Raw genomic sequence first — 24,633 nt, forward strand, 5'->3', positions numbered from 1 at the left:
TAATGACCAATTGCTGAATCATCAAAAACATACCACTTATTGGAGCTTTATAAACATAGCTTGATGTGGTAATTACAATGGCATACATACATACATTCATGCTAAAACATCAAAACCATACCACTTATTGGAGCTTTATAAACATAGCTCGATGTGGTAACTACAATGACATACATACATACATACATACATACATACACACACACACACACACACACACATACACACACACATATACCAAAAACTTATTTGCTTCAACCAAAAAATAAAGAAGGATATAATGTCTGCATTTGATCAGCCATATCCCATGTAGATTCATGGGGCCCAAAGTTCTTCCATTACACTTTAACATGCTTTATTGCTCGGTTTTGAAGCACAAGTTGTTTCTACTGTAATATGAATTGTGGCTTTGGATGGAACTCTACCTCTAGTTCCACCTGTAATATAGACCAATCAATCACGTGATCGACATCCTATACATATATCTGAAGCAAAGAAACATGGAAAAAAACATGGACTTTCATTGATTAAGGAAGTGCAAGTTTGTATTCCATTGGTCCAATCCTCTCAAATATCTCAAAAGGCTTGCAATATCGAGGTGCCAACTTGGCACATGACCCAATCCTCAAGTAGCTCCTCTTGGGCTTGATGTGAAAATACATGTGCTCCCCAACCTATAACTCCTTGAATGCTCCATGTTGATCTGCATAACTCTTCTAGTTGTCTTGTGTTGCCTTTAAATTCCTTTTGATAACTTGCATCTCTTGCTCCATCTCTACCAATATATCTGTCCCAATCAACACCCTATTCATTGGACCACTCCAGCTGATAGGAGTATTACAACTCTTCCCATAAAGAGCCTCAAATGGACTCATCTTCAAGGATTCCTAATACCCATTATTATAAGAAAACTCCACTAGTGGAAGATACTCATCCCACTTCTTTTTTTGATGCATGACATACATCCTCAAAATATCCTCAAGGATATTGTTAACCCTCTTTGTTTATCCATCTCTTTGTGGATGATAAGTTGTGTTGAAGGCTAACTCTATCCACAAGTCTACAAACAATTCCTTCCAAAAATTGGAAGTAAAATTGGCATCTCTATCTGATATAATCTTCTTAGGAATACCATGCAACCTCATTATATCCCTGATGAAGATATCATCTACCTCACTAACTAAATTAGTAGAATTTACTACAATAAAGTGAGCCACCTTACTCAACCTATCAACCATAACCATGATGGAATCATTTTGTTACAATTTCATCGCTAATCTTGTAATGAATTCAATGGAAATGACCTCCCATTTCCATTCTAGAATCGAAATAGGTTGCAATAGACTAGTTTGATTCTTACATTTAGCTTTTACTTGTTGACATAGTCTAAGCACCTTGCAACAAACTCAGGCACCTCTTTCTTCAAATTCGGCCAATAGTAGAATTTCTTGATAGTTTTCAAAGTATTTGGTATCATGGGTGGCTTGAATATGGCTTGACATGAAACTCTCTCAATGTAATGTTCTTAAACTCGTTGATATCTTACACATAAATCTTGTTCTTGAATTTGACCAAGCTATCTGTTGTGAGGTGATAATCCTCATCCCTATGACCTTCACCTTGTCGTTGCAACCTCTGCTACAACTATTTGTACTTCTCATCATGTTTCCCTACATGTAAGATTTGCTCTTGTAAATCTATCCCATAAGATATCACATCTGAAATATGATTCACCTACACTCTCCTATTGGGATAATCCGCAACTCATTTCTCCTTTCCCTTAATGTACCTGATCTCAAAATCAAACTTACTGAGAGTAGCCAACCATCTTACTTTCCTTGCATTCAGATTGGGTTGGTCAAACAAGTACCTTAGTCCATTGTGATCACTCATCAAGATGAACATCCTACCAAGAAGATAATGTCTCCACATATTCAATGCATGAATGATGGTTGCTAACTCAAGATTAGAGTCACATAGTTCTACTTGTGTCATTCATGTTCCTTGATTCATAAAAAACCTTCCCTTCCTATATTAGGACTCCACCAAGTCCTTCCTTGCAAGCATTTGTACAAACCACAAACTCCTTATCAGGATCTACAATCTTCAAAATTGGAGAATTTGTAAACAAATGATTCAATCAATCAAAGCTAGTTTCACACTCCTCAATCCATTCAAACTTCTTCCTTTTCCTTTGTAAAGATGTAATAGGATAGCCAATCTTGGAAAAGTTCTTGATGAACGGGCTGTAATAACCTTCTAGTCCCATGAATGAGTTGAACTCATCCACATTCTTCAGAGCTAGCCACTCCATGATAGCATTAATCTTTTTTTAATCCACTGATATCCCTTGGAAACAACATGTCCCAAGTAATTAAGATGATTTTGAAAGAAATTGCATTTGTTGAGCCTTACATACAACTTATGCTCTCTCAATATTCTCAATATTTCTATTAGGTGCTCCACATGCTCCTCTTCATTCTTTGAATATACCAATATGTCATCAACAAATACTATTACAAAATTATCCAGTTAAGGGCACAACACATTGTTCATAAAACACATGAAGGTGGCTGGAACATTAGTAAGACCAAAAGGAACCACCACAAACTCATAGTGCCCATACCTTGTATGGAATCCAGTATTGTAGATGCATTCTTCTTTAATGTGCACCTAATGATATCCTAATCTCATATCAATCTGGAAAAATACTACAACTCCCTTCATATGATAAAAAAATTCATCAATCCACAGTAATGGATACCTATTCTTGATAGTCACCTTGTTAAACTGTCTGTAATCAATGTATAGTCTGAGAGTATTGTCCTTCTTCCTTATAAACAACATTGGTTCTCCTCAAGGAGACACACTTGGCCTTATGTATCCCTTATAAAGCATCTCTTTAAGTTGCAAAATCAACTCCATGAACTTGGGTGTGCCCATCTTGTAAGTTATCTTAGATGTTGGTGTTGCTCACGGAATCAACTCAATAGAGAAATCCACCTCCCTATGAGGTGACAACTCTAGAATCTCGATAGGAAACACATCCTAAAACTGCTGCAAGATAGGGTACTTCCTCAGGACTTCATCATCCTCATCTTCCTTCCCTTTTTCGCTAAAACCATGTACTGCAAACAATAAACATCCTTTCCTAGAGTAACGCTTAGCTTGACTAGTTGTAACCATTCTCACTGATGTAGGATTCTTCTTTCCCTATAAGACTCTATTTTCTCCATCATCATCCAGGAAATCAATGGCCTCTTCATATCAATACACCTTGGTCCTATGAATGAACATCCAATCCATGCCCAAAAGCATGTCATACGAACCCAAGGGAAGCACATTTAGATGTGTTGATATAGGCATGTCATTAAGCTCAAATGCATAAGATCTAACCCAGTGATGAACTCTTCTCTTCTTCCATGTATCCACCCGCACCAACCAAGATTCTTCATGCACTTCTTTATTCAATCGGCACTAATCCACCAAGTCAGGATTAATATAGCTATAATTAGATCCAGGATCAATCAAAATAGAAACAACTTCATCACAAACCTTACCTTCCATATCAATAATAGATGTATGATGATTTGTTTGCCTGTTATCCAGTGTTGCATAGATCCATGGAATGTTCTAACCAACATCCCCAACTATCTACACCTCTTTACCATTGTAGATCTAAGGCCTGCCACCCTAATGCGATAGAAAATCCCTCCTGCGATGGTCTCCACCACAAGTCCAACACCTCAAAGGTTTTTTTCCATCACTTTTATTCTTCTACTCCTCAGGCTAAGACCCATGTCTTATCTTAGCTGCATTGGACTTCTTATGAGGGGCTACATTTTCTTTCTCACCTACATCCTAAGATCTTCCTCGCTTCTTAGGAAATTTTCCTTTAGTCTTCTCATTACCCTTCCAGTCACACTTGAACTCAGCCTTGCACTTTGACTTCTCATAGCAATGCTTCAACTTTCTAATGGCTTCACCCAATGACCAAGGTTCATCAAACTCAATATGGTCTTTTAATGCTACTAGAAACATGTTGATGAACCATTGGATATTTTCTTTCTCATCCTTAAGACAAGGCACATATCTCAATAGCTCTAGAAATTTGGTTTTGTACTCTTTATCTATCATGGAACCCATCCCAAAATCATAAAAAATGTTGGCCTTTCCATCATAATATCTCTTAGACAGGTTTCTTCCTGAAGATTCTTTAAAAATCATCCTAAATTATTTTCTCTCCTTCAATGCCTTTAACATGCTTAACATATTCCCACCAAATAATTTCTTTTCCCTTGAGATTGAAGGTAGATATCTTGGATTTCCTGTTTTCTGAATAATCGTGCAACCTAAAAAATTTCTTCATCCCAAGTAGCCATGCTTCTGCATCTCTAGATTTCTTCATTTCTCCATAAAATGTATGAGGCTTGGCTTTCTTAAATTCCTCTGAAAAGTATCCTTTCTCACTCCTATAACGATAATGGAGGTGATGGCGATGATGTCTCTCAGAACCAAAGAGAGAATAAAATCCATGAGTATTAGCCCTCCTCTTAGGTGTGTCCAAGGATCTGACAATCTTCACTCTATCATCTTTGTCCATATGTACCCTTTCTGAGACCTGCTTCCATCTACACCATCAGTCTTTTCTTCTTGTCCATGACTGATCCCCAGTTGTCCCTACTTCTACAAATCTCAAATTCTCTGGAGAATGACTACATTAACCTCAACTTTCTTTTCTTGAGCTCTAGCAAGGCTTTCTTATGCCTCAATCAACCGCTCATTATTTTCCTTGCAACTTACGATTTTTTCCTTTAAACTTCTCAATGTGTTTGTCAAACCAGGAGAATGTCCCTCTCCCTACTAGTCAACTAATCTCTCCCATCCTACCAATGTCTCTTAAGGTATGTACGAATATCCATATGAATGGTATTCAACTATTATGCTCTACATCTCTTGGCCTTCTATTTCCCACAATATGTCATTGTTAGCTATGTAAAAACATAATCAAAATTGTACCTCAATGTCTCTCAGGGGAGGTCATCGCATCTGCATAGGTCAATCCATATTAGCAAGATACAACATCTCGAGCATACTATCTCATACATGGATATCATAAACATAAACAAAAATAGATAACAAGCATGCATAATAACATATAGACAATTGACATGCATGCATAGCAATCTATATTATATCGAGGTTCATTACTGCAACCTCGCTTTGATACCACCCTATCCCATCCCACATTTACCCACTTTTACAAGCTCTCCATCGTAAACATGAGCGAAGAGTTAGTATGAGATGACCCAACATCCAAGTTCCAGTTATAGAAGTGGGGTCTACACACCAGAAACATACTACAACCTCCCAAGATCACCACATCACCCATATACTAGACAAAAAAATTTGATGATCTTTCCCTGGGTTGGAACTAACTTTTTTCCTGACCCTACATCCTAGATGCATGCATGTCAAGTTATGCATGTGGTTGGAAAGCTCTAATCGCATGCACATGCCATCCTCCATGCAATTTTAGCTGAAATATATCAGTCCAGAGGGTGCGGCTAGCAACCCAATTCCATATTTTCAAGGCTAGCTACAGGCCATCTACCCAAAACAACACATAACTTTCCATAATTCAATCTAACCTTGCTTAGAATTTTTCAAACACATGCTAAACATTTTGTCAAACACATGGTAAACATAGTAACTATAGGTCATGAATGCATTTATGTTCATTATATTCTTAACTTCATCAAAGAACCATGAAGAAGGCTCAATACCCTCTCAAACAAGCTGCAACAACACTTGTTAGCCCATGCATTCATATACTAATTCAATAACTTATCAAACCATAAGCAAGATTCATAGCAAGAGAAAATTATACAACAAGAATGTATCATGCCTATAACCATCATTTAACTAGAATAAATCCATGACAAACCAATCATAAAATCAACACAATAACCCATACAAGTTCTCATTGATCTCGATAAGAAATAACACATGCTAACATATGCATAAAGCCAACCAAGTCAGGGACTTCCACGTACCACCCGACCATAGATTGGGCTGAACCAATTCTCTCTTTCAACCAATCACCCTCATGCCATATTCCAAGCATAAATGTTGGATCATATGGGTTAAACCAAAATAGAGCCAATCAAGGCTTCCAGAGTCCAAACTACCTCAACCCTCAACCACAATGAGTTCACCTAAACTGGTCTAGAAATTACAAACATAAAACAAGATTGGATGCATCCAAATTTATTCACCATACTCAAAGGAATTTTCCTATCTCCACCCATTTGTCAAGAGTTCCAAGTGAAATCCCATCTCCACTCTCGGCCCTCAGGAATTTTCCTGAGACTAACTCACTAGGATCCAAAGTTTATCAGCGATCCAAAGCTTAATCACAATAGGGAACCCACTACACCATGATTATCCATGAAATGGAAAGGCAAGGTTGAAACCACTATCAATCCAACAAAATCCCATCTCAGTGATAGAAAAGCAACCAAATGCATGTACCATACATTTAAATCTCAATAATGAAATCACACATGCAACATGTTACCTACAATGTTCTCCTGCTATAGTTTATTTTCCAACCTTGTATTTCACTACCCAATAATTCATTTACTTGTAATCCAAACTTATGCAGAAACACAAAAAAATATAGATATACACATAAAAATAAAGATGCAGCATAAATAAAACTTCATTCTATTAATATCAAAGAACTGAAATATGCTTACATACAGAAATGGAAACAAACTAGCTTATCTCTGAGAAGAGATGTGGCAGCTACATGCCTCTGAACTATGTTACAATGAGGCTCAAAGGAATCTTTATTATTGAGAAACAATGGAAACCATAAACATCCAAAAGCCTAACCCTAGGAGATGAAGCGCCAAAACTGTGGGCCCCGTTTGGGTAAATTGGTACATCAACTTCCCGAGGCCATAACTTTGGCATACGATCTTTGTTTCGCTATCATAATACCTCGTTTCTAATATCTCAAAGAGAAGGCTGAAAAAAAATTGGTAAATTATTTTGGTACTTTCTCAGTGTCTCCATTTCCCTTAAAAAAAAGTCTTTTAGTCCCTCAAAACAGGTGCAGAAGTTCAGGACCCGAAAAAATGCCAAAAAGAGTAAGTTGTGCTACAATTAAGGAAACTAAAATGAAACAATGGTGGGGGTTCAAGTGGAATAGGCGAGTGGCCACAAATATCCACTTGGATCAACTTGATTTCTTTCATTCAAGTTCTTTCTCTGTCCAAGTCCAAGTGAGAATGGCTCAATGTCCAAGTGAATTCTAGAATACTCTAAGTGTGTAAGAGTGTAAGAGTGACTAAGAGAGGCATAAAATGTTCTCCCTCTCCTTTTGTTTCCTTTTTCTTTTATTTTTCCTTCATTTTTCTTTGCATGCATATTTATGTCTCTTCATCTCCTTTTTCTCCTATTTTCCTTTATTTCTCAAATTAAATTTCCATTTTTTTCCTTTCTTCCTTTGCCAATGCTAATGCTAATTTTTGTAACCAATAATAAACCACAAGTGATGCCCACTATAATTTTTTTCCCTCCATTCAACTTGGAATTCATGTCCTGCGACCTTGGTTTAATTTACTTACATAGAAAATCAACCTAGGGTTGTTACATGAACTTTCCAAATTATAGGACAATTTTTTTTCTATACACAAGTCAGATCAATGGAGTGATTGACCTGAAAGTGTAAAGGTACACCTGCGGGTGAGGTGAAGATTTCGTTGTACTCCTCTACAACCTTGTCCATATTTTGTTGTCATGCGGAGGAGCCTTGTCTGGAGGTCGTGGCCACAATCTTCCTCTTGCATTGAGGGCGAATCATAAGGAAAACGAATTTCCTGGTTTAGGAAATGATCTTACTACATTTCTTCACAATGATCAAAGAAACGGTCATAGGCGGTGCTACCTCCGATATCCTGTACAAATTATTGCCCAAAGCAACAATAATAGTGTGAGGCATAGACTCATACACACCATGTCACTTCCACAAGTATGGTTGGCCTAATAAAACATCACAAACTTCAAGAGGGGCAACATCACATAATACCTCATCTGTGAAGGGCTTGATGTTGTAGGGAAGGTAGGCACAACCGCTTCATGGCCTCTGCTAAAATAAGGTTATTTTGGCTCTTGATGTCGATAATGAACTATAGTGGAGAACCCTTCACCCACAACTATGAGTGGAAGAGATGATCCCCCTCCTCTAGATCTTCAGGCTCATCCTTTTGGATCCTAGTGGTGGCAATGATGGCACTAGGCTCTGCATCGATAATATGCTTCCATTTTTCATTCCCCTTGTCACTTTCTAACTCAAAGTCAGAACATGCATCTGATTCAGAAGCCTTCAGTTCGGCCGCTAGTGACTGCTTGACTCAGCACTCACTTGTGTTGTGAGTGCGGCTCTTGTGGAACTCACACCATTTCCCTATGTCCTTTGTCTTCATGGTGTTTTTCTTTGATTGCGGCTTTGGTGGGTTGTCCTCGGTAGCCCTGCCTTGGATTTTCCATTTTTTCTGCAGTTTGGGGGGGCCTTTCCCTTGATTCGGATTCGCAGATCCAAAGTCTCACTTCTTTTGTTTAAATTTATGCTCGATCTTGACAGCGTATCAATAAGTGGCGCCAAGTGAGGAGACGTCTAGGAAATCCATCTCATCCTAAATATACTTGTGTAGACATCCGCGATACTTGAGTGCCAAATGCCAATGAGAATCCTTAATACCTAGCTTCGTGCGAAGGGTATGGAAAATATTTGTGAACTCTGGCACATCTTGGTCCCTTCTTGTTGCAATGTGGTCCACTTTATGTATTTATCTGTATAGCTCCCGACAAGGTAATATTGTTCCTTGATGGCATCACAAAAAGAATTCCAAGTGGGTGTGACTGAAAACAATGAGGATTCCCTCTCATCCTTTTGTTCACAGTAGGTTTCCCACCAATCCTTGACATGTGGGGTGGATTTGAGGAGTGAAAAAGTAATATTTACCTGATTAGAAAAGCCATGAACTGAAAAATATCCTTCCAACATATTTAATCATCTATCTACAACATTTTCATCTATTTGTCCTTAAAATATGGGAATGGAAATGTTAACTTGTACCTTAAAAGGAGTGGCGCCTCCAAAGTTGTTGTTGGATGAAGATGTGTCACTTGTGGGTAGTAGTCGAAGGATACGGGCAAAGCTATCCATCATTGTGTTCCTTTGTTGCTTGAGGGCTTCCTCGAGAAATATTTTGAAATCATTTCCTTCCCCCCCATCTTTCTTTTATTCCACCACGGGAGATCGTCACAGTTTGCGAGGCTAGTCTTGCAAAGGTTCAACCAGATAGAGCCCTAATTCCTTATACCCTGATGTCGTTGGGGACATGCAAAGAAAAACTAAGAAAAAGCAGACCACTCTAATACCATTGATTCGGACTTATGCAAGAATGCAACAAAATACAGATATACACATAAACACATAGATGCATCAAAAATAAAACTTCATCTCATTAATATCAAAGAACTGAAATATGCTTACATACAGAAATGGAAATAAACTAGCTTGGGCGATGGCAGCTTATCTCTAAGAAGAGATGTGGTGGCTACATTTCTCTGAACTGTATTACAATGAAGCTCAAAGGCCTATTTAGTATTGAGGAATAATGGAAAACCCTAAACATCCAAAAACCTAAACCTAGGAGATGAAACACCAAAAATTTGGGCCCCGTTTGGGTAAATTGGTACATCAACTTCCCAGGGTCGTAAATTTGGAATACAATCTCCATTTGGCTATAATAATACCTCGTTTCAAAGATCACGAAGAGGAGGCTGAGAGAAAATTTAGAAAATTAATTTAGGACTTTTCTGATCTCTACATTTTCCCTAAAACCACCTTTTAGTCCCTCGAAACGGCTCTGGAAGTTTAAGACCCAAAAAAATGCCAAAAATAGTAAGTTTTTTTACAATTAAGGAAACTAAAAAGAAAGAATGGTGGGGATCCAAGTGGAATAGGCGGGTGGCCACCAATATCCACCTGGATCAACTTGCTTTCTTATGTTCAAGTTCTTCCTCTCTCGAAGTCCAAGTGAGAATGGCTCAATGTCCAAGTGAATTCTAGAATGCTCCAAGAATGTTCTAAGTGTGTAAGAGTGTAAGAGTGACTAAGAGAGGCATAGAATTTTCTCCCTCTCCTTTTGTTTCCTTTTCCTTTTCTTTTTCCTTCATTTTCCTTCATTTTCCTTTGCATGCATATTTGTGTCTCTTCATCTCCTTTTTCTCCTATTTTCCTTTACTTCTCATATTAAATTGCCATTTATTTCCTTTTTTCATTTGCCAATGCTAATGCCAATTTCTGTAACCAATAATAAACCACAGGTGATGCCCACTATAATGTTTTTCCATTCATTCAACTTGGAATGCATGTCCCATGACCTTGGTTTAATTTACTTACATAGAAAATCAACCTAGGGTTGTTACATGAACTTTCCAAATTATAGGACAAAATTTTTGCTAGACACAGGTATGAATATATAGACCTTGCGTTCAAATTACAAAGGGTCCAGAATATTATATGCCACAGATCCACAGGACCTAATTTTTACAATGTTACAAGTCTATAAATTTGCAATGCCATGGGTCTAAATTTTTACTGTATTATAGGTCTAAAATTTGTTTCCACAAGTCTAAAATTTGTTGTTATTTCTGTCTCAAATTTTTCTCCAAACCAACCATAGAAAATACAATGAAAATGCCTCAGAACTCTTCCTCAGATCCAGATCATGTCTCTGCATTTGTCTTATCTTTGTGTAGTTATGTGGGTAAAATGAGGAGTCCAACCTGGTATTTATACTCATTTGACTATTGTGAAGAGACGTGTCATTTCAAGTTGGAAGGCCAACATGATTATTTGAGCTCACCTGTACAATAGTATATATTAAATTTCATCTTTTATTTCTGGAAAAAACTTTACCACAATTTGGCACTGCAAGCAATCTTATGGTTGACAATGAGGTTCCTTTTTTTTCAATAATTATTCCTAAATATCTTGAATGGTGGTTGTAATTGTGCCCATCATTTTACCTGTTATCCCATTGTACCATTCTGAATTTTTAGTAGTGCTAGATCCATTGCATCTCTTGCATCTTTAATACTTATGTTGGAACTTATTTCCTTTTTAGTTGTTTTGGTAATCTTCATTGTATCCATTGATTCCCATGAAAACTTCTTCAACCTTGCTTGCCTATTATTCACACAACCATATATCACCTACTTGAGCACTTGTTGTAGGCTTAGATGGTACATTTCATTGTAAAATCTAAAAGACAAACAAATTTAGGCATGCCACCCTCATAAAATCCTTTTCCATTTTTACCTAATGCTTATAATGCTTATGGATTTTTCATGCACTTAGGGTTTCATCACCATCAGCATATACATCTTCATCTAGGGCATATTAGAGATTTTTTCAACTAGTGCTTGCTTCAACAATACTAGGACTTGACATCAATGACAACCTTCATCAATGACATCAATGAAACCATTATCCAATAATCTCCCGCATTTTCGTTGATGGAAACATATAGGAATATCTCTTATTAACAATGAGACTCCTTTTCATTCTCTCCCTGTTGGGACAGGGTCGTCTGTGGTCAATTTTGGGGAAGAACCCCAAGTTTTGGAGCTGAAAGCCCAATTTCTTGTTATGTAAAGTGTAAAGTCTCTGCAAGTTGTGGTCGCGGAGCACATAGATAGTAAGTGTCATAAAGGGATTTTCCCTTCTTTTATGTAAGTTGTTTCGGCTTGTATAGACCTACCCATGGTCCACAGACCATGGGATTGTATAAAAAGGAGAGTATTAGAGAGTCTAAGATAGTTCAGTAGTTGACATTGATGAATTTAATGGATCAATAGAAGTGAAGAGAAAATATTCTTAGAGTAGAAGAGAGGCTCTGTAGTTGTGTGCACAGAGGCCTAGTCTACAGCTGAGTGTACGGACCCCTGCAGCTCAGTGTGCAGGGTAGTCTTGAGTCTGTAAGCAAATTTGAAGTATCTATAAAGAGATTATTTTCGAAATATCTATGTTTTGCCCAATTACTTTTGTTATGAATGAATGTGTTATGTTATGATGAATAATGAGCTTATGATATAATATTGTATTGATGCGCGATTCTGCATAGTCTACATTGTTATGTGAACGCAAGTATTAATATATGTTTACGTGAAGAATATCTTAATGCATGTTAAAGTTATCAGACACTTAAGACAATCTGGGTAAATACAGAGCTAAGGGTAATTACAGAGGTGCGTAAGTGGTTGATTCACCTGTTTAGGGTATGTGAAAGATAGTCATCGACCTTCGCAAAGGTCTAGAGGTTGATAGAAGGAATTTATATCGATAAGACGATCTGTGTGAAGGAAGGTTTACGGCATAAAACGACATCATAATCATCTCTCGGTTTGAAAACTTGGTTCCAGCATCCCCTCATACTGCTTCGGGTGAGACTTCAGTCTGTGCTCCTCGGATTAATGCCGAAAGGGCCTGTAGTGTAGGGATTTGTTTGGCAAACTTAACTCTAAACCTGGGTTAGGACCCACTAAGCCAACAAATGGTTCCATTTCCAGGACCAGGATCTGCATAAAGAGATGTGTGATGTCGCATCATTGGAATCCAACAAAGAAGGAAATTGAAGACTGGTTGGATAGAAAGATCCACAAATTCGCAGCGCAAGAAAACAGAAATCCGTGATTGTTGAAAGAGGAGTGGTGGGATAGGTATCTGTACACTGAGATACATGAAATTTTATTATGTTCCTTCTCGATCAAACTATATGAGTGGATCGCGAAATTGGTAGATAGCCAGGGAAGGTGGAGACTTGACGGTCCGATAGTGTGGACCCTGGAGCTAGTATGAAGACTGGAAGCCTCTGAAGAAAAGATCACATGCACTATTGATCACTTTCTTGATGGTGTCATAGGAGGATTTGTAACAGAGTTCGTAGGTGATACATCAGTTAGCTATAGTGAAGCAGAGTGACGCTTCTTCAAGGGACCGTGAGGTAAGTATTTAAGATCTTTTAATACTTGGATTAAAATTCTCTTGTGTGAAAAGCGGGTTATGTGATTACCTTGATGTTTGGAGCTACGCGAAGTGGAAATATCTTCAGGTATAGAGGAAGAATAGGTCCTGAATATAGCCCGCTGATTGGACCTCCTCTAGGCGACGACGAGGAAGCAACATAATCTTCACCACAAAGCGTTGTCTAGTTAATAAGGAAAGCGTTCCCGCGAATACCCCATCCACCCACACCACCTCCATCCCCATCTCCACATCATACACCTTCACCCACACTGCCACCACCTCCGTCGCTATTCAATTTGGCGAATTCAGTAAAATTGCTCGTTTTCAAGGGCTTAGGAAACGAGGACCCAAACCAGTTTTGGTTCATTGCGAAGGCGGTGTGGGAATCCCAGAACAATACTGATGATTAGAAGAAGGAAGTAACACTGGTTACTACTTTACAGGAGCACGTGCTAATGTGGCACATTAAGTATTGCACTGATAACCTGACAGCTGCATTGGCAGACATTTAGACTGCGTTGAATAAGGAATTCATTAGACCCAAGTCTGAAGCACAATAAATTGTGGGATTCAAGGAAATCATGATGAAGCTTGGCGAGACACACTGAGAGTTGGATCAGAGATTCAAATGCAAGATCTGTGAAGATAACATGAATCTTATAGATGGGAAGCGTCGTGAATGGTTTGTGGCTTTGCTCTTGCCTCATTTAAGGGTTGCTTTATCACATCAAAAGATTGGGACCCAGGCGGAAGCCTTGGAGATTGTGATGAGATTGCATGAAACACCAATTCAAGATGATGCTTTGGGAGTTTAGCAGATTCACGTGGAGTTGTTGAATCTTTGCATAGAATTCCAAATTCTGAAGAAAGATAGAGCAGCTCGGCCAGAGGTGCGTGAAGAAGTTTGGTGTTTGAAATGTAAGAGTCAAGGGCATGATAAATATCATTGCCCTGTCTTCACGAATTATGTTGTAGGAGGGGGCCTGATCCCTCTAAAGTCAGAAGATCAAACCAGGCCAAGTACAGGGCCCATGTTGTGGTGCGCTATCTGTCAAGTAGCCAGAAAACATGTGACAGACAATTGTCACTTGCTGCAAAAATTTGTATAGACACTGCAACAGCTCTTCTGCAAATCAGTGGATCACGATGAGCGCAACTGTCGTAGCTATGAGTTGATGATGGACAGAACACCTGCATATCGAATGCAGATAGAAACTCAGCCTCCAAATCAAGGCATTGGGGGAGCGTGCGGAGGATATCATGGTCGTAGACAAGGTCGAGGTGGAGGAGGACCTGCAAGAGGTCGGGGGAAATTTATTTGCTACAATTATGGAGGACCAGGACACTACGCACGAGAGTGTACAAACCCAACATGTATTTCATGCTGATATTGTACTCAATTTGACCGCACGATAGAATACTGCCCTGTACTCATAGCTAAGATGCACGAAAAGGGGATGCAGCCTTAGCATCCTACCCAGACTGCAGATAATGACAGCTGAACCCCGCGAAGAGGATCCTATTATGAATATTGTGCTTCGAAGCGGAATGGCGACTAGCAAACATAAAGGTAATCAGCCAAAAGAAATCGAATGGTTCTACAAGGCTCAAGTGGAAGCCAGGATAAAGTGTTTGAAGAAATGGACATGTCCATGCTTACTACCTTTTTGGAGACCTGTATGAAGTTTCTATGTGATAGCAAGTCCGTGAAAGGATTATAGGAATTGATCAATAAATGCACTAGTAAGGAAAATGCTCCTGAGGGACCTCACGTGGTCAGGAAAATTGGTAAGCATAAGGAAAGAATAGGGTGTGAGATGAGGATCACCGCACAAATAGGAGAATATGAAATGCACCAAGTTATTCTAGATCTTGGGTCAGATCCGAATGTTTTCCCTAAGCATACATGGGAGAGAATGGGGAGACTTGTGCTGCAGTGGTCTCTGATTCAATTGAGAATGGTGAATTAGCAGAAGATTGTCCCCATGGGAAGATTGTAGGGAGTGACAGTAGATATTGAAGGTGCGAGCGTGTTGGCTGATTTCGAAGTGATAGAGATTGTCGATGACATCAATCCCTACCCCATGCTCCTTGGGATCGGCTAGGCTATTGACATGAATGGGGTGATCAATCTGAAGAAGTAGAGAATTTCATTTGAGATGAGATTGCTTTGTGTAGTAGTACCTCTAGACCCTACAGAAGGACCATGCTATACTGAACCGATCCACGATTATGAAAGTGAAGATGATTTGGACCAAATTTATAAGATAACAGTGCAGGATTAAGATTGGGTGAATCTGACAGCTGATGGACATATTACATGGGACCACGAAAGCTCTTGTACATTGGATTCGGATGAGGAGTTGGAGCACTTGAAAAATAGATTGCACGAAGTATGTACGCTACGCTGTAATATGATGACTAAATCACTGCATTGTGTCTCATTAGAGGTAATAATTGTACCTTATTATGATGGTTTAACTGATGTTGATAAATTTTTGGATGCATTTTAAAAGGAAGTGCCAAAGAAGCATCGCTTCCAAGCCTTGGACTTGGCATTGTGCGCTACACTTGCAAGATGGTGGGGTATGCATAAACACAACTTTGATGGATGGCACGAATATAGAAAAATGATGCGATTGAGGTTTGGTCGCCCGAAAGTGCAACTGACAGAGAAATATGATGGGAGGAGTGATCAGCGCGATCACTTAGCAAAATTGACTAATTCTTATGGAGCATAACCGCAACTTGAGTGGGTGCATTTTTTCTGTCATACTTTGGATGTAATACCAATGAACTAGTACTTGGAGGCAGAGCTCTGCCATAGCACTAACGAATGGGACATTTTGAGACAAGGGTTTTTGATGACCTTCAGTTTTGAGGATGGGTTTGAATGCATTGATGAAGCATTGCAGGAGGTCAACGCAGTGATCTTCAAAATACCACAAGATCCTTTGGATTTGATTCAACTAAAGTGGACCACCTAGCTAAGCCATGCGCTGGAGTGCTACAATGTGACTGTTGAAGAGGATCCAAAGAACATTAATATTCCAGAGGCAGAAGGTCACTGCGAAGTTGAGGGGTCGTAGATAGAGAACCCGGATATAACCGTGCCACTGAAAACGAGACAAGTGAACATTGGAGCAGAGGCAGAGCCGAAGTTTGCGAAAATAGGGGACTACTGGGATGATGCTACGGTGGATAAGGTTGTTGAGTTGCTCTACAAGTACCAAGATTTGTTCCCTACAAAGTTTTCAGACCTGAAGGGGATAATAGGCGATTTAGGAGTGATGAAAATAACATTGAAACTAGACGTGAAGCTTGTGAAGCAGAGAGGCCATATCACCTCAATCCTAAGTACAAGGAAAAGGTCCACTTGGAGTTGGACAAGATGTTGGCAACATGTACTATTGAATCGGTGGAGGAGTCCGATTGGGTAAGCCCCATGGTAGTGTAGGAAAAGAATCAGAAGGATGAGAAAAGGATCTGCGTAGATCTCAAGAAACTGAATGATGCTTGTTTTCATGATCTCTTTCCAACTCCGTTCACAGATGAGGTATTGGATAATGTTGGCAGACAGGAAGCATATTCGTTTACTGATGGGTTCTCTGGATATCATCAGATAAAGATCGCGCCGAAAGACAGGAGTAAGACTACCTTCGTGACTAAGTGGGGATACTTTCAGTATACTATAATGCCTTTTGGACTTAAGAATGCGTCGGAAATATTTTCACGCATAGTCATTGCAGAGTTCAAAGAGTTCATTCACAAGTTTTTGGAGGTATAATTTGATGATTGGACGGTGTTTGGACTGGTTAAACTCAATGTCGCTAGTTTGCGCTTGATGTTGGATACGTGTCAGAGGTATCATATTGCGTTAAACTTGAAGAAGTGTCTATTTTGCATCCCTTTCGGAATATTTTTGGGTCATGTAGTGTGCAGATAGAGATTAATGGTGGACCCAACTAAGATCGTGGTTATAATCAATTTGTAGGCACCAAGGAGTGTTAAACAGTTGTGTGAAACCCTGGGTCATACTGGTTATTACTGAAAGTTCATTAAGAGTTATGCTCATATTACTACACTGATGGAAAATTTGTTGAAGAAGGATGCTACATTCTATTGGAATGAGGAATGTCAGCGGAGCCTAGTTGTGTTAAAAGAAAAGATGGTCACCATGCCGATCCTAGTCTTCCCGGATTAGAAGAAGGAGTTTCATGTGCATGTGGATGTGTCATGTATTGCACTAGGAGTAGTACTAACACAGGCCAATGAAGGAGAACTGGATCACCCAATAGAATTTGCAAGCAGGAAGTTGTCTAATGCTAAAAAGAACTATTCGACGACAAAGCGCGAAGGGTTGGCTATGGTTTACGCACTCCAGAAGTTCAGGCATTACTCACTAGGCGGATACTTTAAGATGTATACAGACCATTCTGCATTAAAGTACCTACTCAACAAGCCAGTGTTGGGGGGGGGAATATGCAGATGGTTGTTGTTGTTTCAAGAGTATGATTTCAAAGTAATTGTGAAGCCAAGACGATTGAATGCAAAGCTAGATCATCTATCGCGCATTGAAACGGGAGAGGAGCCTACTAATTTGGAGGAAGGACTAGCTAACACGTAGCTCTTTGTGGTGCGCATGGCAGACAATAATTTTACATACATCATCCACTTCCAGACTACGGGAACGGCTCCAGAGGAGTACACTAGTCAACAGAAGAAGGAATTAGTGGTGCGCATGGCAGACTTCTCTGTTATTGTAGGTCACTTGTATAAGATGGGATCATATGAGATATTGCAATGTTATGTGCCTAATTTTGAACGAAACAGTATCCTCGTCGAAGCTCATGGAGGAGATGCAGGAGGCCATTACACAAAGAATGCAATAGCACAGAAGATCTTACGTGTTGGGTTGTGGTGGCCAACATTGCATAAGGATTCGAAAGCATATTGTAGGGCGTGTGATTCATGTTAGAGAACAGGCAGGCCATCCTAGAGGGATGAGCTACCTCTGAATCCGTAAGTGTCATTACAGCCATTTGAGAAATGGGTGATTGATTTTGTAGGACCAATTTAGCCTCTAGGAAAGAAGACGGGTGCGCAGTATATTATCACCATGACGGAGTATTTGACCAGATGGACAGAGGTGCAACCCATGAAGGATTGTACAGGGGCAACAGCTGCGAAATTCCTATTTGAATATGTGTTGACCAGGTTCGGTTGCCTGAATATTTTGATGAGCGATCGCAGTATGCACTTCCTTAATGAAATGATCAGCGCACTGATGGAAGAGTTCCAATTTTATCATCAGAAGAGTACGCCATATCATCCTTAGGCTAATGGGATGGTGGAAGCATTTAATAAAATATTGGAGAGTGCACTGATGAAGCTTTGCAATATGCAGAGGAATGATTGGGACGTACACGTACCAGCGGTGTTATGGGCTTATAGAACTACTTGTAAGAAGCTGACTAGACAAACACCTTTCAGGCTAGTCTATGGTGTAGAGGTTGTGATGCCTATGGAATATATTGTGCCTAGCCTATGCATAGCAACATTCACAGGAATTGTTGACCGCAGAACCTTCGAAGAGAGGCTCACGTAAATAACATAGTTGGAGGAAGATAGATTCTTGGTTGGATTCCACCAACAAGTTTAAAAGGAGCGTGAAAAGGCATGGCATGATCGGCACATCAAAATGCACACCTTCAAGGTAAACAATTTAGTTTTATTATATGACAGCAAGTTTGATAAGTTTCTAGGAAAATTTCAAATGCATTGGCTGTGGCCATATGTGATCAAGGAGATTACCAATGGTGGAGCAGTTCAACCTATGAAATTGAATGGAGATCCATTTCCGGGGAAGGTAAATGGTAGTCGATTGAAGCCATACACTGGGGATCCAGCTAGATGACTATATGATGGTAGCACAGTCTTAGCACTCTAGGAAGTTGCAAGGAGGCATGGGACTATAAACTACACTGCCCGGGTTATAGATCTGTACGACAAGGGGTCTGCACGAAACAGAAGGGTGTCACAGTATCAGCAGAAGCACGAAGGAAGCTGTGCTAAAGGAGGAGAGATCACGCAGCACCACCTGAAAGTGACTATTACTGTCAATGTTCATGATTTGACTACCAGAAGACTATTAGAAGGAGCGGGCGGCCGACATTTAAGGCATTTAAGGCTGAAATCGAGTGTGAAATCTTTGGAAATCTGCCAGCAATATCACATTTATGGATAGATTTTTGGGGGAACGATTGAATTTGAATTCGAAATTGCCTATAAATTACAGATGGTTGTCCAGCGAGAAACACTTTGCATTCTGAGAATTTCTGAGTGTTCTTGTTTGTTTCGTGAGCTCTTTGAGAATTTTCTTACAAGCCCTATGTCTGAGTCTGGTCAAAACCTCATTAACATCATCATTTATGCACCAGCTGAGACCACTAGTACTGGGGGTGTTGTCGCCTCTAAGGGATTTGCCCGTGAAGTTGTGAGTATGGAGGTTCCTGCCTCAGTGATTAAGGTGCCGAGGTTGCATAGTTCAAAGCCTACGCTGCCAAGAGAGGCTCCCAAGCTGAAGAAGGATAAACAGAAGAAGACGTTGCCATTGTGTGAGTTACAGAGGAAACATGCAGCTACACAGGCGCAGCGGAAAGAAAATCCCACCACACAGGAGAAAGGCAAAGTGGTAGACATGGAGGCCGACGAGGGCGTGGAAGACATAAATGTTGAAGGGCTAGACCCTATTTCGAAGCTGTTGGAGTACATATATCTACGCCAAGGCAAGGTGAAGGTCTCGAAGGACCCAGATGAGGGATAGTACCTCTTGAACACACCCCTGCTCCCAGAAAACATAACGTTTGAAGGTTCGCGCTTAGCACGCATCCCACATCTGAAACTTGAAGATTGGGATTTGGAGGATATTTAGCGGTTCCCCCACCTGGCTACAGATACTGTCATGAAGTGAACGTTCTACAAGGAGTCTAGTGTCACCGCACTAGAGCTGGTGGAATGGATTTGGGGGGTAAATAAGGTAGGATTGTTGAACCTCCTATGGGTGCTGCACTACCACCGCGCACCCATAAACTTGACAGTCATCAAGCAGTTGTTGTTCCTTGTCCATGACAAGTGCTTGTGGTTGACTGAGCCTATCCCAATCACTGATATGCTGATCCATAGGATCACATTACTCCTTCACTCTGGGCTAAATCCTGCAAAGGCATTTGGAGGAAAGACGGGCGAGCGTGACCTCGCTGAGAAGATAAAGGACAAGTTCAAACTTGTTAAGAAAGTGCGCGAGTATTCCATCTCTAGTATTACCGACCCCGCAGTGAAGGTGGCCACCCAAATTTTGGCAAGAAAAGTAATGAGAAAGTGTCACATGGACGAGGTGTCAGCACCAGTGGTTTCGTTAGCCTCTCGGTGCGCAAAGGGTGTACAGTTCAATTAGGCGCGCTACCTCTGCAGTGATTTCCTCACAAACTGTAGGGAGGCACAAGACCAGAGTAAAACTTTTCATTACTTGTGGCTCTTACTGTCAATTGTGTTGGCCGCATGGGAGTTGCTGGAGGACAACCACTTTCCTCTGATTTAGATAGATTTACCAAAAGCAACGAAGTTTGCTTTGCTATGGGCCACAAAGGACATTGTGTGGGTTCACCAAAGCAAAATATTTTGGGTGCTGATGGAGGCAAGCATTCGCGCAGCCATCAACCGCAACGCATAGTTGTCACCAACCGTTATTGAGCATTTATCTAGGTACGCAGAGTTCAAAGCAGACTTCCACCAAGTTTACCTCTAGGCATTGAAGGATCCGGACCAGAAGTGGTATGATCTCCCCTACTTGGCTACGGATGATGCCATTGCAAAGGTCCTCAAGTGTGGCCATCTGATTGGCACACACCATCGGATTTGGCCATTGAGACTAGCAAGTCCACGAATAAGCAGAAAAAGGAAGCGGCCTGACTCAATGTGAAGAAGTTGGTAGAAAAGAGGAAGAAGGAGACTGAGGAGAAGGCCCGTGTAGAAGCAGAGCGCACCGCAAAGGAGAAAGAAGAGTGATCCAGGTCTGGGTGTGACAAAGGACCCTTCCAAGACCTTTTACTTCAGTGATGTGTTAAATTGCATTTTTAAAAGAACATAAATGAATACATCTACATGCTACAAAGAAGAGGAACATGACATTCATCAACACATGAAAACATAAGTCGTTGATAACGAATTTCATCCAGGAGGGACTACTTCTCCAGGCCCTGATGTCAAGATGGTGTAGGTCGCTGCATTAAGTGTTGTCAATAGTGATGATGTACATAATAGGTGATGTCGCTATCATACAAGGAAAATCCTCTCATGCAAGAGTGGCGCCAAGAGATGTTCCACTACATGAACTCTCAGTCAAAAAGGACTCCTATCACTATGACACGAACTCATGCATGATAATGAAAATCCCGCCAACATGGCATAAAAGGGATTTCAATGAAATCATACATGGTGACACATGAGTATCCCATCAACATACAACAAAGGGATCTCAAATCAAACATGACGAATCATGACAACAAGTACATCACACAAATGATTCTGCATCACACCAAGCAGGAATCATGTAGCAAGGAAGAAAACAAGATCCCACATCAAACATCAAATAAGGATCTGTATAGCACAATGCATATCAAAAGAAGTACATGAACACACTACATATACCTCACATCTTGGGGCCATTTGAAGAAAAGGATGTCACGTTGCTGAAGTTGTTTGTACCATCGATCTCACGGCGTCGAATAGAATGGAAATGACTACTCGCACATGAATGTTGACACCTACATTCCACTTAGAAAAGTGGCTGAAAAATGAAATGATCAAATAGAAAATCTGAACACACCATCAAATTTGTGGCGTCGAATAGCGCAAAATTGACTGTCAAATTTCTGAATTCTGAGAAAATGAAAATATGGGGCTCAAGGAATCTTTTAGATTCCTTAAAGATTCCCTCCTTTGGGTCCTCTACAAATTGGCTGCTCAGATCAGGAAACTGACTGTGCCATCAGTTTCTTATTGCCAATAGGTATAAGATCGACCTAAATTTTGTCCAATTTGGACACTGCAAAAATTGCACCCTCTTAGAAATTTTTCTCAATCATGGTTCCACCTACAATTAAATTAATTAAAAATTTGCCTCAATTTTCGTGCCCTCTCCTGCTCCTCCATGCCCTAGGCAAACTGGTGAACTGCTTTTAAATATTAACAAGTGGGCAGATTTTTCTAAACTCTGTTGGGTGGAGTGGTTAGAGATCTGAATTACAAGGGGGAGGTCGGGTGGTCAAACCCCACCCCCTCCCATTTTACATAACAAAACACTAATTTTAAAAGGGGTTGGGCTGGGCCTGCCCACCCCACTTGTTGTCGGCTACGTTTCCTTATTAAATAGGCGGTGGCTTTGAGGTTGGGTCCATGCCCCAAGGGCCGGCCCACCTTTCCATGTACGCGCGGTCATTTTCCCGCCCAAAACAATGGGGTTCCAAGTATGGGGGCAGGGGCTGGGGGTAGTGGTCCATCCCTCTTATTTTTTCCATGTTGATACAGATTGGGGTGGTGGGGTTGGTGGCCTACCACCATTTTTTCTTAAATAATTTTTGTTACATAAAAACAATATGGACATTTTTGAAAATCCTGATTTTAGGCTGAAGGAGACATTTTAACAAGGCAACAATTTCGCCCAAAATCTGGCTAGAGTTGGCCGGATTCCATCTACCGGAAAAAGTCCAAATTGTGTCTCCATTAATCTTGCCCAGTCAACAAAAGTCAACCCAACTTTAACTGCCTCTATCTTCCTCATCCGGACTTGGATTGATGAACCGTTTGCACCACCATGATCACGACGAAGAGAAATTTAACATGAACATGGTTCAAGCATAATACAAACACTTTTGATTTTTGACCCTTCCTGAGTCCTCCTGGACTTCTGCATGTGTTTGGAGCCACCTGGATCAATCCTCCCCACTGAGGAGCTTTTGGTCCAAAAGCATGAAAAAAACCTACAACTTCTTTGTACCTTGTTTTCATCACAAACGTCCTGAAAGGTCTCGCTTCCATCTCCTTCGCCTTTGTTCTTTGGATCCTTAAGTGATGAGCCGACACCTACAACCTCTGCAACCTGTAGTACATTGTTTTCCAAATTACATGCTTGAATTTCATGACCAATTAATGACCTAAGCATCCCATACTTGCCACGAGTTTATAACACACACTCAGAGGTCAAGTTTACATCAAAATGGAAACAATACCCCAGCTATGAAAACAAGGCCAACATATCATTGTTGCCTCAACAAGTGATGGAAAACTCATCATCACTGCAACACATGATTTACAAAGATAAGGCCAAACACTAATTTTATTTGACAAGTGATGGAAACACAACATCACTTTCATAGTGTAAAATGCAACAAATAATAAGACCAGACATCATTGTTGCTGAACAAGTGATGGAAAACACATCATCACTTTTACATTTTAAAATGCAAAAAATTATTTACAAAAGCATGACCATGACAAGCTAACACATCCAGAAACCATTTTCCACTTATCAAGGTGAATGGGTCACCTCCTTATGGCAATTTTGCTTGTCGAACAATTGTTTCACCTAGTTCATGCACTGACACTTTGTCTTTAAGGCGCTGGCTCTGGATGGAGCCTCCAACAAGTGGCTCTTTGATGGCCACTTCTGTCGCAATGACTACAATAGGTTTTCTTCCTCCAGATTTACTTAACATGTTTCTTTCCCTACTGTCGAGAGGGTCTTTCATACCTCATCCTTTTGTGTGCTACCATTCTTTTCCAACACTTAGAAAATGTATGGTTATGTAATCCACAAAAGGTACATGTTTTTCGATGCCATGTTTTATGTTCATCATTAAAAACATGATTATAATCAAAATGAACATTCGAATGTCAAGAGTGGTTATACCTTTCCTTGTTGTCTCTAGTGTAAGTATGGCAATGAGAGCTTGCCTCAGCCCTTTCCCTACAATGGGCACTTCCATGGGATGATGGGGATGTATTCCCATCATTCTCTTTCCTCGATGATTTCGACGATGTCTCGGAAGAATCCGGCACCTTCGATCATTCTCCTTTGGTGTATCCCATGCCTGCAAATCAGGATCTCAGCACATCCTCCAATGGTTGAGTTATGCCTTGGTTATTAACACCAAGTTCTTTTTCCTCCTCGTGCCTTGTCCTGGTAAGGAGCCTCATGTTTGTCTCTGTAATTGGGATATCCAAATCTCCAACAAAAATCATACTATGTGAAGACGAAACCGAAAGGAAATCAACATCTTTTACCTCCTCTGTCGATTTGGAAAGAACTGATGAGGGCTTCTCATCGTCTATTGTTGGTGGTTCTCTAGTTGGCTCAATGCATTCCCCAACTTCCTTTCTAACATACCCAAGCCCTGTTTGACATGGTAATTATTCTACTTTGATGGGGTTGACAATGCCTTGGCCATTAATGCCCAAGCCTTTCC

Source organism: Pinus tabuliformis, chromosome 7 (genome assembly GCF_031772625.1).
Source record: "Pinus tabuliformis cultivar Carrire ecotype Pingquan chromosome 7, CPIR1, whole genome shotgun sequence".
Taxonomy (NCBI): domain Eukaryota; kingdom Viridiplantae; phylum Streptophyta; class Pinopsida; order Pinales; family Pinaceae; genus Pinus; species Pinus tabuliformis.